Here is a 19,943-nt window from a genome sequence, read left to right on the forward strand (position 1 = left end):
GAGGAGCCAGATTGGTGGCTCCTTTGAGGAAATTGCGCACCTGCGGGTGTTTGCTGAGGGACAGGTGCGACTCAGTAGACAGGATGGAGGCCAAGGCGGCAGTCTGGCGTTTGAGGGTGTTTGGTGCCAGACCCCTGTCAAGGCCGTCCTGCAAAAAGTCCAGCACTTGGGGAACGGTGGCAGAAGTGGCAGAGATCTGGTGATGAAGGCACCAGCGAGAGAAGGCCGACCAGGTGGCTTCATAGATTCTGATCGTTGATGGACGTTTGGATGCCTGGATGGTGCGGATCACCTTCTCCGAGTATGCGCTGAGCCTCAGGATCTCCCCTTCAAGTGCCACACGGCAAGTTTCAGCCACTGGGGTTCCAGGTGATGGATGGCCCCTTGGCTGAGGGAGATGCGGTCCTGAGGAATGCGCCAGGGACGAGACACTGAGAGACTGACCAGGTTGGCGAACCAGGATCTCCTCGGCCACTGAGGAGCTACCAACAGTACCTCCGCTCCCTCTGTCAGGATCTTCCCGATGACCTGTGGGATTAGCGGCAGGGGCGGGAAGGCGTACAGCAGACCCGGAGGCCAGGGAGAACGAAGAGCGTCCGTGCCTTCCGCCCCCGGGCACTGGAACCTCGTGAAGTAGCTGGGCGTTGGCCGGAGACGTGAAGAGGTCGACAACTGGAAGGCCGAATCGCAGAGACAACTGATGAAACAGATCTGGGTGAAGGCGCCACTCCACATTCTGGATGGTGGATCTGCTGAGCCAGTCTGCAGTCGCGTTGTCCTCTCCCGAGATGTGGTCTGCCCGCAGAGACCTGAGGTGTCGTTCCGCCCACCAACCCAGGGATTCCGCCTCCGTCATCAGAGCAAGAGATCGTGTGCCGCCCTGATGATTGATGTACACTTTCGTGGCGAAGTTGTCGGTCAGGATCAGCACATCCTTGTCCCTGATCAGCTGGAGGAAATGCTTCAGGGCCAGTCTGGCAGCCCGGAGCTCTAGCCAGTTTATGTTGTGGGTGAGCTCCGCTGGAGACCATCTGCCCTGGATCACCTGGTTCTGAAGGCGCGCCCCCCACCCGAAGAGGCTGGCATCTGTCGTGATGACCAGGCGCTCCGGCTCCTTGAAGTAGGAACCCTTTAGGAGAGCGTCCGACTGCCACCATCGGAGGGAACGGATTACCTTGGGAGGGAGACGTATCACCCTCTTGGAGTTGCTGGCCATGCGTCTCTGGAGGGGCAGCAGGAACCACTGGAGATCCCTCGCGTGGAGGCGTGCCCACGGGACCACCGAAATGCAGGACACCAGCTTCCCTAGCAGTTGAGAGAGGGAAACTACCGTTGCTGACCTGGTGGACCGGATCCTCCGCACGAGAGACCTGATGCTGTCCACTCTCTCTTGTGTGAGGAAGACCTTGCAGGACTCCGAGTCGATGATGGTGCCGAGATGCTGGATCCTGTGGGTCGGGTTGAGATGGCTCTTGGCCAGGTTGACCGAGAAGCCGTGCTGTTGCAAGACCTGAATGGTGGTGTTGAGGTCTTGTTACGCCTGATCCCTTGATGACGAGTGGATCAAGATGTCGTCCAGGTAGCACTCCAGCCTCACTGGAATTGAGCGTAGGTGAGCTGCGATGGCGGCCAGCAGCTTGGTGAAGGTGCGTGGGGCTGACGAGAGTCCGAAGGGAAGGGCTCTGTACTGGAAATGCTGGTTGGCAAACTGGAACCTCAGGAACCTGCGATGCGCCGGGTGAATCGGAACGTGCAGGTACGCCTCCTTCAGGTCTATCGAAGTCAAGAGGTCTCTCTCTGCCTGATGCAACCCAGGATGGTCTGCAGGGACTGCATCTTGAAACGCTTGTATTCTAGGTGCCTGTTGAGTTGCTTGAGGTCCAAGATTGCCCGCACCCCTCCCGATTGCTTGGGGACTAGGAACAGGATGGAATAGAAGCCTGTGCCCTCCTGACCCTCGGGTACCCTTTCTATGGCCGCTATCTCTAAAAGGTGGTCTATCTCCGCCCTCATTAGTTGGAGCTTGTGAGGTGACCTGGGAGTGGGGCAGCGAACCCGGGATCTTGGGGGGGGGGGGGAAAGGAAGTCCAGGGTCAGGCCGTGACGGATTGTGTTGAGGATCCACACGTCCGTCGTGGTCTCCTCCCACTGGGCGGCATAGAGTTGGAGACGGCCGCCTATGGGAGGGTCCCTGTGACTGTCACTTGGATTTCCTGAAGGGGCGGTTGGAGAACCCCCCTCGGGAAGGTTTACGGTAGCCCTGTTGTCTATTTCTATCCCTGTAGAAAGATCTGTCCTGGGGACGTTCCTGTGACTGGGGAAAGGGACGGCCTGAACCACCTGAGGAGGTGGAAGGCTCGGAGCCCCGAAAGGAACCCTTCCGAAAGGGCTGGCCCTTGCGTTCAGGTTTCTTGGTCATGGCTGGGAGTACCTTGCGTTTATCCTTGGATTCAATCAGAAAGGAATCCAAGGCCTCCCCAAAAAGTTTCCCACCCTTAAAGGGAGCGGAAGCCAGCTTCCACTTCGCCTTGACATCTGCCTGCCAGTGGCGGAGCCACAGTAGGCGACGTGAGGTCACATTGGCGGCTAATGCCCTGGAGGAAAACTTAGTGGCGCTAAGTGAGGCATCAGCAGAGTATTCTATGGCTGCTATGATTTTATTTACGTTCTGCCTCATTTTAGTGTCCCCAGCCGGTAGGCCGGCCAATAGTTTGCGAAGCCAGAAGAGAGCTGCCCTCCCGAAGTAGGAAGAGGCAGAAGATGCTCTCATGGCCCAGGCAGTGGCCATATGCGTCTTGATAGAAGACGATTCAGCCCTTTTGTCCTCTGCCTTGAGCCCCTCCAGTAATTCAGCAGGTAGAGCCGAATTGGAGGTAAGGGACATAATGGGGTCATCGACCTGGGGAAGCTTTAGAAGCTCCTCCAGAGGCTCTTCCATGGTAAATAGCCTCTTGTTGTTCCCGCTGGGATTTGCCAAGGAACCAGGCTGGGTCCATTGGCGTTGGATAATGTCTAGGAACAGCTGAGGGGCTGGAACCAAGTCTAAGGGGGGGGGGGAAACTTCGTTGAAAAGCCCTGCCCCTGGGTCCTGGGGACCGATGGTCTCCATGGAAGCCTGATCTGAGGTAGTTTTGGGCTTGGGGGCTGGAAGGCCCATCTGGGGTCCTGCAGCCCGGGCCTTAGTCAGAATAGCCTTAAACATGGAAGAGTTAAAAAGACCCAGAGAGGGGAGAGGCTCTGGAGTGGAATTTTCATCCTCAGAGAGGTCTGGAGCATCACGCTCCACCTCCTCTGAGTCAGAAACCTCGCTGATGCCCGAGGGATCAGGTGAGGCTTCCCTAGCTGGGGGACCTTGTGCCCTAGCTGGTTTCCCCTTACTGGGATTAACAGATGCAAAGGGAAGCTTAGATGCCAGCTGCATCATCCCATCAGTGATACCCCTGGAAATGGCCTCTGCCACCACCTCCTGCATGCTTTTGGGCAAGGGGAGATCGTGGGCCTGAGGGGTATCTGGCCCAGTTATTGAATAGATGAAGGACCCCTCCTCTGCCAGGGAGTCTGCCTCATCAAGGTAATCTGCTGCCAGGGAATGGCCTGGGGAACCCATAGAGGCCCTGGATGGATTAGGGGGAAAATCAAATTCCTCACTTTCCCCTGGAAGGGAGGGAGGAAGCCCCTGTCTGGAGGTAGATGGAACAGGAACCCCTTCCTCCCCAGGAGTAGGGGCTGGAGGAAGGGCCTGCTGGGCAGAAAAGGCCTTCTGGAACTGTTTCTCCAGGGCCCTCTGCCTCCTAGCATCTAGTCTCTCCTCAGCCTTAGAAGGCTGCTTGGCTTTAGGAGCCTTCCCCTTAGCTGGGCATCCCACCCCTTCACCTTTAGCAGCAGGGTTGGTCCTGCTGCGTTTAGCTGCTGGTGGGCCAGCCTGCTGATCCACTTGCTTCTCCATAGCGTTGGGAATCCTTCCCGATGGCTGAGGTGCTGGAGAATCTGAGGCTTGCATCTCTGGGATCCTCCTGCTGTAGGCAAGTGGTGGCTGGAAAATGGCTCCGGCTGAAATGAGGTCGGAAGCCAGCAGATCCGCGCTGAAGAAGGCAAGGGTGAATGGTCTAGATGACCAAAAGAACCCCTGCGGCCGCTTGTAGGTCTGGAGGGGAAGAGACCCAGTCAGGAGACCCTGTGATGGTCCTCTTCAACCCCTACTGCAGCGATCTGCAGAGAGCGCAGACAACGCGATGAGGCTAAAAGCCCCGGCAGAAAAAGCGCGCCAAAATTTAAAATAAAAATGGCCGCCGTTCGCGTTTTCGCGCCTGGAGCGGCACCAGGGGAAAAGGCAACAGCCTAATGCTGTCCCTTGGGGTCCTAGCCTCCTACCTGCACCCCTGTTGTTCGCTGGCAGCCGCCAAACGAACCCCCCCCCGGTGCGACTGCTCTCGTCGCTGCGAGAAGCGAGTCGCGCTCCAGGCAGCCTGGCTCGCGCGCCAAATTCAAACTGCAAAAAGCCGAAAATGCAAGAAAATCCAAGAAAAATACAGAAAAATAACAAGCTTCTATCTAGGAGCTAACTAAACTTAACTATTTTACTCAAAAGGAGCTAACTACACTAACCAAAGGGTCCAGTCTGCTGCTCAAGGACTGGATCTCCCCAAATTGCGTCCTGTAGGGTGACTGAGTTTTTAAAACTGAGCCTCTGAGGGGAGCAAGAGGCGGAGCTACAAGAATTCGAACTCAGTCCTTGGGCAGCAAGCTGATGTTAACCCGTGCTTGGACACTCCAAGCAGCGCCTAGGAGAACTGTATAGAAGAATAAAATATGGCTCTAAAAGCCCTAAAATCAATTAGATTTAAAACACTACCCTTAAAATAACCAGTTGAGAGTATACTTCCAGGAGGTAGCAGTTGTAACAATTATAATTATGCCAGGCCAGCTAATCGAAACAGGTGAGTCTTCAATTTTTGTCGGAAGGAGCGGAAGTCCATGGTGGTTCTAATGTCAGGGGGGAGGTCATTCCAGAGGGTTGGGCCCATCACAGAGAAGGCCCTATTCCTTGGCGCCGCCCGCTGGCATTGCCTAGTGGACGGCACCTGGAGAAGGCCCTCCCTGTGAGAGCGGATTGGCCGCAGGGATGTATGTATGTATAATAAGGGTTTTATGTATGATGTTTTCTTCTGTTTAGTAAGATTTGATCTGTTGATCTCTGGTGATATTGCTCTATAGTCCAAAGAAGCAAGGAAGGGTTGAATCATTTAGTCACATACATCTATGCTACACAGCCGAGGGCTTACACTATAGAGATAATGTTGGTTTTTTTGCAAATTTACTTTGAATCAACAGAAATGCAGCACAGATTATAAGACTTCTATTGTCAAGCAACTAATAGCTCATTACTGTATGTATACCTCAAAAAATAAAGTTCTCATAGAGGCTTCTTTATTCAGACTTACTGAAAGGAGAAAAGGATTAAGGTGACAAAAAACTCAGCAACTGAAACATTTCAGAAGCCATTTTATTTTCCAATATGCTAAGGTTGGAAGTTTTCAACCCTTTAACCATGGCCTCTGTGTGAATTGGAGAAGGGGCCATCCTTTTAGCGAGATAAGAGAGAAGTGCCCAAAATGGGAATATTTTCCAGCTCAGAACCTACCTTTATGCCTAGGTTATGGGATGGAGGCCATGTAAAATGTCCCTTGGAAGATAGGATGGTGACAGTGAGAACTACCAAGCCACTATTCTCAAAGCAGGAGAAATGGTGAGGATATGAAGATGTTCATCCATTCTACTATAGTCCCTGTTCCCAACCTTTGCATCATTTATTGCTCTGGTTGACGACAGAGTCTGTTTGGAAGGACCAAGAGGGATGCAATCTCTCAGCCAAATTCCTAGAAAGATCATCAACCAGAGCAATTAATGGTATTTCCAACCTATGATCAGAATTGAACATTTACTGCTGAAAGGGGTCAAGATAATCCATCTCATCTAGGCTATTCTGTAATTGCAGTGAAAACCCATTCCATTGGACTCTGCTCAGCACAATGGAGAAACAGGTTTTTTTAGGAGCAGTACATCACCACCTATATTTTGATTATAGCAGAAGAAATGTTTTGGACAAGAAAAGAGACCTCTTACTTCTATCTTAGATGATATTTGCTAGAACATCTTCAAACAATCATCAGGAATCAATTTTTACCAAAAAGTTTTTGTGTGTATGTGTTTAAATATATTTCACAATACCATAGTAAGAAAGGTAAATATAGAAAACCAAACACTTATAATAGTAGGATTTTCTATGAAAAGTCCCATTTAACACAAAAAAACCGTATTTCCTAGGTAAGCCTACAGCAATAAATAATGAAATACATAAAACATACTCTCAAATAAAAAGCTTGGAAAGTAATTAGAGATTTGATCCCAATGGAGTTCACACAGCAAATTTAATTATTGCTTCTAATCCTTTTAATATGGATTCATGTCTTCTCTGCTACACTCTGGGTGTAGTGTACACCCAAAGGGGAGGTATCAGCAATCAAAGTAACCCCAAATATCAGAATCCATAAAAAACACAGGAAGTCAATGACTTAAGACCATTTGTTTAATGACCATTCAAAGTTACAATGCTGCTGGAAAAAGTGACTTATGATTGGTTTTTGTCCTTATGATTATCGCAGTGTTCCCTCAGTCATGTGGCAAAAATCTATGCGCTTGGCAATTGGCATGTATTTACAATAGCTGCAGCAATCACATGGGTCCTAGGGGGCTTCCAACAAACAAAATCAATGGGAAAAGAAGGATGGACTTAACAACCTCATGATTTACAACTACTGTAACTAACTTAACAACCATGGCAAAACCAGTAGTAAAATATGCCTGTCTTACTTAACAACTGCCTCGTTCAGCAATGAAAGTTCTGGTCCCAACTGTGGTCATAAATCGAAGATTACCAGTACCCTTGGAAAACAGTAAAGACAAACCTTGTCCCTCAGGGGGAAACCCCCCCTACTTTCCCATATTTATCCAATGGCAAGGAATAGAGAGTAAAAAGGGTGTGAGTGTTTTATTTTTGAAGGGGGGGGGGAATTAAGCAATAAGATTGGTTTGGCATGTTTAAGCACTGTAGGATAAGAATTTGGATTAGACAGGATTTTTAGATGATGCTATTAACGGAAACAGATGTATAAAGGATAGTACTTACTATCTGGAACTTACTATCTTACTACAACGGAAGGCAGTGGGGAAGGCAAAAAAAGAAAAAAGAAACCTCTTCTTCCAGCCAAAAATCAGAATCCCATAGCTTCAATCAAATCCCCAAGTATATCACTATTCAGGGAGGAAAGTTAATTCTATTGCAATGTGTCCTTCAAAAAGCAATCTGAGGTGAAATCCCACCTTCACTATGACATTTGGGGTATGGAAAACTTGAGATACTTACTTCTGGAATGAGTTTGTGAATTATGTGTATGTACGTCTATGTGACTGAGAAAGTCTATGTTCCCTCCTTCCTCACAGTTGTACGTTTGCACTTCCCTCATGAATTTTATAAGCTACCTGCTGGTAAAGCATGATGTCTGATCTGTACTTAAATTGTAGCACATGGACAAAGTTGTTCATCCAAATAGTGCAGTATTCTTGCCATATTAATGACTATGTAAAGAGTAGCTGGACTTCTGTGATGAGTCATTAGAAGATGGAATCAATATGAAATTCCATCTCCTCAAGCTAAAAGGCAGAAACTTAACTGTCCTATGGAGGAAACCTCTATGTTCAGTATACTGAGTTCCTGGAAAGCTGGACTGGAACCAATTAAACAAGAACACTGTAATCCAGAAATTTTGATAAGAAGTGTCATTGTAGAAAATGGCCAAGAGCCATTACAACAGAATTGCAATATTTCAAACAAAAATCTTATCTATAGGGAAATCAATGCTCTCACATTTTTGCTCATCTTTCTCCACCCCAAGCTATGCAACGACACTTTATTTACAGGAGGCCTAATTTCCATCTATCTCTTGTTTTGGTATCAAATAGATCTGGTATCAGATCGTGTTTCTCCAATTGTGTGGAAACTAACTCTCACAGTGGAAGAAGTAGACATTTTTCAATTGATCTACTAATTGTGAAGCAGAAAAACTCATTTTGCCTGATTTCCTGCTTGATAGTCAGGTACTTTTTCCTTTCAGTGTATATTTGAAGTCAACGGTCAGAATCTTCCAAACCTCTAGCTTGAGCAACTTATGACTTCTTAGATTGAGTCTAAGATAGGTTGTGAAGCACAGTCTCTTATGCTCAGTGAAACTGGAATTGAACATGAGGTAGGGAAATGTTTTTTAAAACCATTTTGTCCAAATTGACCATATGTATACTGTATATCCCCGAAGGCTCCCTTAGCTTTTTAACTCTCTAAATCAAGATTAGAGCAATCAAGAAAGCTGTCCTCTATTAATGGTAATAGAGATCTAATACCATATTTTTCGGAGTATAAGACGCACCAAGGTTTTGAAGAGGCAAATTTTAAAAAAAAAGTTTTTGCAAATCTCCCCAAAACAGCCCGTTTTTCACAAAAACGAGCTCAGTTTTTTTTTTTCAAAAAATGGGCATGAATAACCCTTAGGAGGTTTGTAGAGTGTTCGGGGGGGGGGGGGGAACGAAGATAAAATGGCCCATTTTTCACAAAAACGGGCCCGTTTTTGTAAAAAAAAGGACATTAGGAAGCTTATAGAGTACTACTGGGAGCCGGGGAGGGGAATTGAGAAAAAATGGCCCATTCTTTGCTCATTTCTGCCCTCCCCAGCCCCCAGAAGCTCTCTGAAAGCCTCCTACAAGCTATGCATGGCCATTTTGGTGAAGGGGTAGGGTTTCAGGAGGCAAAATAATGCTGTATTCAGTGTATAAGATGCACCCAGATTTTCAGCCTCTTTTTTGAGGGAAAAAGGTGCGTCTTATACTCTGAAAAAACGGTAGTTTTGAAGTGTGGAAGTCACTGAGGCTCTGACATCATGGTAAGTCCCATATGAAGAAACAGTGAATCATTGGAGATGAGAAGAGCACACCCTTAACAAAATGCTCCATGTGAAAATACTGCTCTTTGCCCCTTAAGGAGCACAGAGTCTAAACTGACTGCCTGTCCATGCAGCAGATATGCCTCTATCCTCTCTTCAGACTGTCAGCCTTTGAGATAAGGCAATCAAAAAACCGACAACACAATGATTATTAGAACTCTGTTTGATAGTTATAGGGAATAACAAGCATTTTGGAAGCATTATGGAATATTCCTCTACTCCCTCTCACACCAAACAGTATGAAGGCAGAGTTATCTTCTTTCTCCTCATATTTTTTCTTTTCTCGAGGCTGAGACAATCTGCTCAACATTTTTTGCATTCTTTCCTTGAGGTTTTCTCTATATTCCTTTATACAGCTCTACCTTCAGGACACCTGAAAATCCCAAGTTTTTCTTTTTGTACCACTGTTCAAAAATGCATGTAGTTAACTGATAGAAGTAGTTCCTTGGAATTAAGATAGACTATATTACAAACTTGGAAGATCTGTGTTCAGGAATTGCTCAATTCAATTTGCAGACATATAATTGTAGCTATTTAAGTCTCGGTGCATTGTTGCACCCTTGGTTAGGATGTTTTGTCATTTCAGGAAGGGGCACGGGTGTTCCTCCCTCATGTCAATTAGAGTGGTGAATCAAGCCCTCCAAGGCCAGAATGAATCACCTATCCACTGTGCATCTTACTTGTGTTCCACTTGGATAGCAATGGAAAAAAAAACAGGAATTTACAAAGCAACCCTTTTGATCATGGTGCCATTACAACATTGATCTCACTTGCTCTGTAGTCTTGGAATAAAGGGAAGAAATTCCTGTTAGTTGTCTGCTGTTCCAAACAGATCGTCTAGAGAGGCAGTCATTCACCTAATTAAGATCTTGGAAAAAAGAAGCTGCTAGGATTTGTCTCCCAGTTTAAAAGAGCACTTTAGAGATGGGAAAGCTTTTTCTGTGTCAATGACGGCTTCCTGCTATAGAATCCACTTGGTTCATGCCAGGAGTGCCCCATATTCTCTTGGCCAGGTTTCTGTCCGCAGTAAATTATTACTTTGGAATTGTTAACTGCTTTTCTGATAATAGGCAACTATACTAATAGTTCCATGCTTTCGTGGTGAAAGGATTTGCCGATGATATCACCGTTGCCTGGGGGACATCCAGTTTGGGGCTCCTTTCATGTCTCTGTGAAGTTGCCCACCAAAGTGATACCTATTTATCTACTCATGGTTACCCACTTTCAAATTGCTGGGTTGGGAGGAGTCGGAGCGTGTGATGGGAGCTCATCCCACCCCGCAACTGTAATGGGTCTCAAATGCGAGTCTACCAGTTGTCAGTCCAGTATTATTCCTGAGCCACCGTGCTCCTTGTGGGCAATTATGAACACTAGATAGATGTAAATATAGAACTCAGACACCTATATTCTTAAACAGCTCACAACAACTACCATCCTCTTGATGAATAGATTGTAATGGGACCTCTATGAACTGGAGCTAATAATTCCTGGTGACCTTTGTTGGGTTATTCTGATTGGGTATTTAAGTAGGTATCTGACAAATCCCTGAAGCTACAACATTGTCTAGCATCTACCCTGTTTGCCCGAAAATAAGACTTCCCCTGATAATAAGCCCAATTGGACTTTTGAGCGCATGTGTTAAAATAAGCCCTCCCCCGAAAATAAGCCCTCCCTGAAAATATTGCAATGCAGCAGCAGCTATGACGTGACCACGCGCCTCTTGCACCTCAAAAATAATAAGACCTCCCCGAAAATAAGGCCAAGTGCTTATTTCGAGAGTCAAAAGAAAATAAGACCCTGTCTTATTTTCAGGGAAACACGGTATCATTGACTTACAGTGCATTCAGAAAGTATTCAGACTCCCTTCACTTTTGTCAATTTTATTACGCTGCAGCCTGATTCTACAGTTGTTGACATTCATTTTTTCTCATTAGTCTACACTCAATAACTCCAAAATGACAAAGTGAAAACAGAATTTTAAAAATGTCTTTGTATCCTTGCTTTGTACCAAAAGCAATCTGATTTTGTCTTTCTTTCAAAGAAGAATACAAGGTTAGATTTTGATGATGGTCCACTTCCCAATTCTGAAGAATTAATCTGCCTTGCCATCAGTTCCAAAGTGATAGATTTGGAAGCGAACAGAAGGAGATTCCTAGCTATATCTACCACAATTTCTGTTGTTTTAGCATGTTTCTTGATATCATCTCTTAGGAGCTAATTGTCAACCAACACTTCTGGGAGGAGATAATTTGAACATACTAATGGGAGTTAAGGATATTTCTGGATATGTATCACCAGCTATTCCATAGTTCCATACATAGAAGACACAATTTGCTTTCCACTAAAGATGCCACAGGCCATTTTCTACTCTCCCTTGGCTACTTGGGAAATCGAGTATGACAACTGAGCTCTGCGATACATAATCATCATAGTAAGGAAAGCTTCCTTTGCCCCTTGGGATTCTGTAGACACAATGGTTGCTGGACTGTTGGACATGATCATCTAACTCTAAGTGGAGTATTTAACTGGTTAATTAAGGATCATATAATATGATTAAAGTAGGATAATTTGAACTTGGCCATGCATCTACAGAGAATTCTGGATTGATTTGTTTCATGATCCATTTATTTGTTTTCTTGGTTTTTCATGATATTCCCAGAAATTTTCTCCAAAAACAAAATTCAAACATGCCAATACACTTCCTATTCTGCTTCAGAATATTGCAGGCTATTGATGATTCTTCCCCAATTTTAAAACCATGCTAAACTACTTCCAAATCAGTTTCCTTTAATGTATATTCAGCATATAGGTTGAATAAACAAGGTAAGATATTGCAGCCTGGTTTCTCTAACTAGAAAAGATGGAGTTAATACTCTTCCTGTCACTTTGATTTCCCATGATCAAGAAATAAACTTGCTACATCCAAATCTATTATACATGGTATTTAAGTGGACAAATTTTAGTGATAAAATGATCAGTCAACGAATATGGGCATCAACAAAAGTTATAATTGAAAGCCTCTTTTCCTTGAAAACAGACAGCTAAAATAATATAACTATTCCCACCCCACAACTATTACCATATCATTTACCATCTTAAAGGCTGATTGATATACCAAGAGAATATAATTGAAAAGGTTCCTAATCAGTTATATAAAAAATCTATTATGGGAATATTTTGAAAAGTACTTCAAATACTTCTAAAGTCAACATTTTCATAATTGTAGCCTAAGCGGTATGAGATTAAGCTCTAGAACTTTCAAGATGAGTTACATGCACACTGGTAGGTAAAGTGTCCCTTGAGTCTAGTTCATCTCCTGATGACTACATGGGCATGTCTATGTTGTTTTCTTGGCAACAAGAAGGAAGAAGGTTGTCATTGTTTACTCCCAATAATTTCCAGTTTTCCAGTGTAGTTTAAACTATTGAATGTTCTGTTGGTTTCCCATCCACATATTAATTAGCTTAGAGCCTAGCCATTCCAATTAATGTACAAATAAATGAGATGTAAACATTAAAAACACAGAGATAAACATATTTCATCCGGCTTTATAAATGCATTCCTTCAGCATTTGCCTCTCCCCCAAAAAAATGTCAAACTAAAAAATATTTCTGAAGTTTACAAAGTTTCATCTTCAATAAAATTCTGCAATAAATAGTATTGTCTGTTAAATGTTGACATATTGCTTTGATTCAGAGTATTTATTTTGCCATTGAAAATTAGAAATGAAACAAAGGAACACTCATTTTCAGCCAATTATCTTGAGATGGCACTGACACAGCAGAGTTTTGAACTCTTATCTATTAATGGAATAATAATTGTCCCTACACAGAAAATCTGGAAAAAAACATGGGACAACAGTTCATTATATTTACAAATATCTTAGTTTTGAACTTCTACCAAAAGCTGAATATCTTTCCACAATATTTAGAGACCTGCCCATTGAATTGCCAAGAGTCGGACACAACTGAATGGATACATTCATCATCATCATCATCATAGTAGGCAATGAGGAAGCCACAAGTTCTCTTTCTTCCACCCTGTGATTTCCAGTGGAGCAGTGAGACTTCACCCTATTTATCTCAGCAATTCTGAATGGAAGGAGAGTAAAAAGGCAGATTGCATGTGCACAGCACACCCACTAGCCACTGACATAGAACATAGGTACCTCTGAAGGCTAGAAAGGTCAACATATATAGTCTTTTCTTGATCTGTTCCCGATTGTTTTGGATATGGCTATTTGGATATGGTTTCTTCTTTGATTAGCAGGTTCCCATTAACTGCACACAGGGTGTAAAAAATTCTTTGTGACTTGCTTAGGTAGGTGAAAAGTGGAGGTGCAAGAAAACAAAATTCAAAGTGTAAACTGGAATACATCTAGGCTGAAATTCACCAATACAGAACTAATTTATAGTCTTGCTTTCAATTATTTCCCCTACCCCCATTATTTTAGATAAGCAGCTGTCTTGTTTGTTCAATAAGCTTCCTTATTCTGATATACTTAGAAGATCATACATTTGGTGTTTTATATTCAGCAATTCTGTCTTCAATTTCTCTATACAGATCCCCTTATAATTAACATTTCTCCAGAATAAAACTCTTTATATCTTCAATTCAGATTTTTATAGCCGCATCAAGAGTCTTCTGAATGTAATACCAGTTAGAAAAAGGTCCATATATTTTTAATTATGGTTCATTTAAAGTTACTATATGTACATATCTTTACTCACCATATTTTAGATATAAAAACATTTAAAAGGAATTTTTGAAATATTGATCTGCAACACAGCTTCTAAATAATACATTATGGTGTTTTGAATAACTTTTAACTTAACATCCATTTTGACTGTAGTGGCATTTTCCAAATAATTTTCCAGCAAAAATACCTTGTCGCTATTAAAACTAAATAAATACTTTTCCTTTAGTTTGTCCAAAGGCAAAATCAATATTTATAAATTGTTTATTTTTCATGGTATCAGTTTATATACATTGAGCCAGTCTGTGACATTTCTCTGCCATGTTATTGATTATTCATTTTTGTATGCACTGCAGAGAGTTCCGGAAACAAATTATACGTTTCTGGTTCTGGAGTTTGACTACATTTCACATTATTGCCTTCCAAACATTATCCTAACTTCAAGAAGTCAAGAACAATTTTTCTCTTTTTGGTGGTGGGATGGGAGAGTAGAGTGACTAGTTTGATAGACAAAAGGATTAATATAGATGTAATTTTTCTTGATCTCATTAAAGTGGTAAGGTTTTTCATGATAACAAGTTAGACAATATAATATTGTAACACCAAAACGTCATTCATAAACGGTGTAGCCATTTATGGAGGTTTGGAGGACAGTATTGTAATACATGAGGTCCCCCAAGGATCCATACTCATCTCAGTGCTATTTAACATCTTTATAAATGACCTAGAGAATGGAATAGAAGGCAAGGTCATCAGACTTACATATAATAATATTTTAAGGAATAAAAGCACAACTTAAAATGATCTTGACAAGGTTGCTCATTGGATAAAATGCAACACTGTAGAGTGCTCAACTGTAACAAATAAATGGTCCTGTATCTGAATAGAAAAAAAACTAAAACCACAGATGGAAAGGACCTGACTTGACAAGCAGTATATGTGAGAAGGATTTAGGAACTCTAGCCTATCACCACCATGAACACGCAGTATGATGCTGCAACAAAAAAAAAAAAACTAATACAGTCTTGGGCTTCATTAACAAAACTATTGGGTTCAGAACACGGGAGCAATAAATCTATTGCACTTCATTATTATGCCCAATTTTGGAAACCACACTTGATGTATGGTGACTGTTAAAATAATGAAAAAACCCTGCATAAATCAGGAATGGATTCCCTCTCATTGGAAGTTTTCAAGTAAGTTCAGCACACCTCGAGGTTGGTTTAGTAGTGGATTCCTGCCTTAATTGGTGATTGAACTAGATGTTTTACAAGAGCCATCTACCTATACAGTCTACCATTCTAAAGGATACTTTTAATCCTTAGAACAGAGCCTTTAAATCCAAGAGTAGTAGAATTTACATGCCCTGAGATAGGTTCTTCTCCCCTTTTTCTATACCATTAAGGTTCTTTTACATTTTGTTTAAGAGGTAGGCTTGGTTTCTTCCTCTATTGCATAAAGGAGAAGAGAAACCCAGAACCTCACCATGGAAAGGTAGGCCATTCATTAACACTAAATGCAGAATGTAAAACTGAACAAGTTCTGATTTGGATGTTTTCAGTATGTATAATACAAATCTGGCCCCATCACTACTGAGTACAAAATGCTTGCAGATACTGTCTACCAAGAACCAATAATATACCAACTATGATTTGAAGAACAAAGCAGTCCTATTTATTGTTTTCATATGAAGTATTTTTCTAAAAAATATCACAAATGTAAGATATTCTCCAAATGCATTACAACATTGGAGCTATCTGGCAAGCTTTATGAAATGCTCTACGTAAACTGCTAACAGGTCTGATAAATGAGATTCTGAATAGCCACAGAGGTTACAAAAAGCTATTAAAACTTACAAATTCACTGTTATCCTAAATCACATAAACAATTTCTAACATCATCATACCCTCTCTTGTCCATGTGACACTATAGCAAATTTCTGTAGCCTAATGCCATTGAGATGCACAGCATTAGAGTGCCCATTACCCCTAAGTCAGAATACAGGCCAACTGATGGGTTTCAAGAAGTACAATATATTTAACAGGAAGCAGTTCTTCTAAACCAGGGGTCAGCAACCTGCGGCTTTCATCCCTCTGCTGTGGCTGCCTGTTGTCAGTTGGCGCCACAATTTTGAGAGAAGCTTCCAGTTGGGAGGGGGGAAAGCACAGCACGCCAGGAGGAAACTCTATGGCCGTGATGGTGAACCTATGACACGCGTGCCGCAGGTGGCACATGGAGCCATTTGTTATGGCATGTGAGGCATTGCCCTGTCAGCTCCAGCGCGCATGTGCGCGTTGGCCAGCTGACTTCGGGCTTCATTTTCGGCCGTTTTTCGCCCATTCCTGAAGTTTCGGGTTGCCCATAGGGCTGTTTTTTGCCCTCTGGAGGCTTCAGGGAATTCTCTGGAGGCCCTCCAGGGGGGCGAGGGGGGCTGTTTTCACCCTCCCCAGGCTCCTAGAAAGCTTCTGGAGCCTGGATAGGGCAAAAAACGGGACCACTGCACACCAAAAGCGGGGGAGAGGTGGGAGGTGCATGTGCATGTGCAGGTTGCACACACATGTGTGCGGGGGTGGGCACACACACACACCCTGTGCTCCCCCTGCTTTTGACACACGATGGGAAAAAGGTTAGCCATCATTGCTCTATGGCAAGGGAGTGGGTTTTCCAGTCAGCTCCACAATTGATACGGCTTTCAGTTAGCACAGGTGGAGGAAAAAGGACGCCGTGCTAGGAGGAGACTCTATGGTGGGGGAACCTGACTTCTGGTTGGCTCCAGAATTGAACGGGGGGCCTCAGGTTAGAACCTTTGTGGCTCTTTGAATGTTTAAGGTTGCCAACTCCTGTTTTAAACTGATTTACCCAACTGAGTTTTACACTGAACCACTACTTGTGTTTTTCATGCAGTTCTTTTGTTTATAAATATCAGTTTGTAAGCATTCAAATGGACATAGGTAACATGGCTGAGTAGTACCATAAACCTTCTTTCTCAAGTAGTTATCCTCATTTCTGATATAGACTTATCAAAATTAATCTCTTTGGTTTTCATATGACCAGATGTGTCCATTTGGACTACAGGGTTGGCATTTTGTTGAATGAGTTCTCAAATTTAACACAATAGGAAAATAAAATGCCACAGTTTGGGATTGCAGAGCAAAGTGGATTTGAAAGCCAAGGACAATTCACATTTAATGCCTACGAGTATATATGTTTCTGGGGTTTACTAGGCAAGGTTTAACAACATTGACTTTGAGCCATAAAATACAACAGAACTCTGAAGCAAGCACTTCAATTACTAACATTTCATTCTACATTCCAACATCTGTTAGAGGAAACACATTTTCACATATCAGTTTAAAAGCAGGGAGGAACCAATATTATAGCACATGATGGGAAATCAAAGATGCTTTTTTAGAATTAACAACATGCTCCAAGTGATACAGTACTGAAGTACAAAAGCTATGGCTTGTTTTGAAAGGAAATTGATTCTTTTTTTTAGTAAGCCCACATATGGGAAGCTTTTTTAATTACATGCCAAATGTTTAGTACAGCTATATGTTATTTCAACATACTTTCCCCTATGACTGAAAATGTCTGAATACTCATATTTCAATTTATATTAATAAGTTTTAAATAATTGCAACTTTTCAATCCAAGCTCATTCCATTAGTTTAACAATTGAAGATTTAAGTCAGCTGTACTGTAAACACTGCATTCATGACAATAGTTGATAATTTGAAACTGTTATACCTGGTGTTGGACCAATAATGGCTCATTCACACATGTGAGTACTGTATTTTTCGGAGTATAAGACACACCAAGGTATTGAAGAGGCAAATTTTAAAAAAACTTTTTTTGCACTCTGCAAACCTCCCAAAAACAGATCATTTTTTTTTCAAAAAAAGGGCATGAATAGCCCTTAGGAGGCTTGTAGAGTGTTCTGCCGGGGGGGGGGGGGGGTGTATGTGGCAAAAATGAGCAAAAAATGGCCTGTTTTTCATCAAAAAAAGGAAGCTTAGGAAGCTTATAGAGTGCTCCTGGAGGCGGGTGGGGGGTGAAAGTGAGCAAAAAACAGTCTTTTTTTTTTGCTCATTTCTGCTCTCTTCAGCCCCCAGGAACACTCTACAAGCCTCATACAAGCTATGCATAGCCATTTTGGTGAAGTGGGCAGGGTTTCAGGAGGCAAAAAAATTTGCTGTATTCAGTGTATAAGACGCACCCAGATTTTCAGCCTCTTTTTTGAGGGAAAAAGATGTGTCTTATACTCCGAAAAATACTATAATCTCTCAATACTGCAGATCAAACAAGAAATAGTGGAATCACTTTGGAGTATTTGCATAATCTCAACCAAGCAATCAGATTTTAATTCTGTCTGAATGTGGGAGGTGTAGAAGGCAGATTCTCCAGCTTGGTAGCCTGCTTCACCTGTCAGCAGTAAAGAAAAACTTCAAAGAGGAAAGGAGATGTATCCCGACATATGCAAATCAACTGAATATTTGTATCTTATCATGCAATCAAAACTCACCGATTGGATAAATTAACTGAGATGCCTCATGCATCTCTTAGACTGTAGAGAAGTTGCATATTTTCCATCTCTTCAATTCCAAAAATATTTCATGAATGTTTTCCAAACAGAAAAAAACTGATAGAAAACATAGAAAATTATGATCATTTAAGTTGTATGGATGCTAATTTCATTTTAAAGATTTACCTGTTCAAAAATATATTTGTATAGGACTAAGGGTCTTGGTCGGAATACATTTTATATTGATGTTTATATCACAATCCTAAAAAGCATAGTTTATAAAATCAACATTAAGAATATTCACAAAATGAGCAGTATATGCATAAAAACAGGAAGGTCTTTTTTATATATAAATTACCATTGTAAGTTCCTTATCCTTATAAATATTTAGGCTACTGAATTATATCTTTAGGTCCACATGTTAATCACTGAGATCTAACCCATCACTCTGAACTGTGTTTGAGTATTAATGTATGCATTTATTAAAAATAGTAGCACATTTTTCATTTCCCTATTTAGAAAAACAGCACACAACTTTATAATTTTCTTAACAAACATTTTCATTTAGTATTCTTTTCCGCTCCCACCCTCCAAAAGCAAGAAGAAAATTCATAGAAGTGATCAAACAATAGCTATTACTTTAAAATGCTTGGATTATCTGAACCCTGTCTAATGCAGTCTTCCCAATCTATTTCTCCCCATATGTCTTGAAATTTTGATTTCCAGGGTTCCACCATCCTGGCCAGGAAAGATATAGAAGACAACAGAATACGAAAAGTCTTAGTTTGCATCTATCAAGCTTTCAGAAAAGATAGGTGAAGTTTATTCTGTAAGTAACTCACAAATTCAGTGCACCAGTTCAGAATATATATTGTGACCTGGGTATTGAGACTGAATGTAGAAGGCAACTTATCTAATTATATAAGACAATGAATCAAAAGAAAGTGTGTGAGCTTTCTTCCCTTATAGATATTACTTGTCAGCATTTAATGTTACTTGACACATCAATACTTTATTAGCATTTCTGGTTTGTAAGGTATTTGTGCATTTAGAAACTGTGGAATAGACATGTTAGAAACCAACAAGGTGAATTCCTAATGTTCCTCAAAACAGATTAATTACTATGCTAGTCATTGGCCAAAATAAAGGAATGTATGTTAACATTATGGCTTCAAGTACCAGGCAACTAGTGCTATTTTTAGTGTTGGGAAACACAAATGATGTAGTGTGGGAATATATGCATTTCCAGGATAAAATTATTGGTTTTTGTTTTTCAACACGCAGTAATGAAATATAAGGGGCAGAAATCAGAGAATTCAAGGGCAACAGTATAGATGGTATTAATTAGCTAGACAAGCTAAATATTGTAGAATAAAGACTACCAATTAAACATATCATGAGTTTAGATATTGCTGGTGAGACATAAGCTGATATTATATAGTGAGCCTATAAGAATGATCAAAGAAAATTGAGAATTCCCTCCAGTCAAGATGAACAATGTGTAGGTTTCATAGCAAAAATAAGGAATGGCTTGCATATATCTTTTTATGGGTACGTTTACAAGTTTACCATTCTAGTCCAAAGCATTTTTTGTGGGTCTTGTAAGGCATTAAATGGACAATTTATGAAGTCAAACTGACTTCATTTTGCCATCTTAAGTGGATCCAATTTTATT

At 42.1% G+C, this 19,943-nt stretch overlaps 1 protein-coding gene across 2 annotated transcripts in view; it reads right to left on the reverse strand.

Annotated features, from left to right (window-relative positions):
• Nucleotides 1-19,943, reverse strand: part of PELI1 (pellino E3 ubiquitin protein ligase 1) — a 68,097-nt gene that overhangs the window by 44,724 nt on the left and 3,430 nt on the right. The window lies entirely within an intron of this gene.

This window comes from Natrix helvetica (genome assembly GCF_964273705.1).
Source record: "Natrix helvetica genome assembly, chromosome: 2".
Lineage (NCBI taxonomy): Eukaryota > Metazoa > Chordata > Lepidosauria > Squamata > Natricidae > Natrix > Natrix helvetica.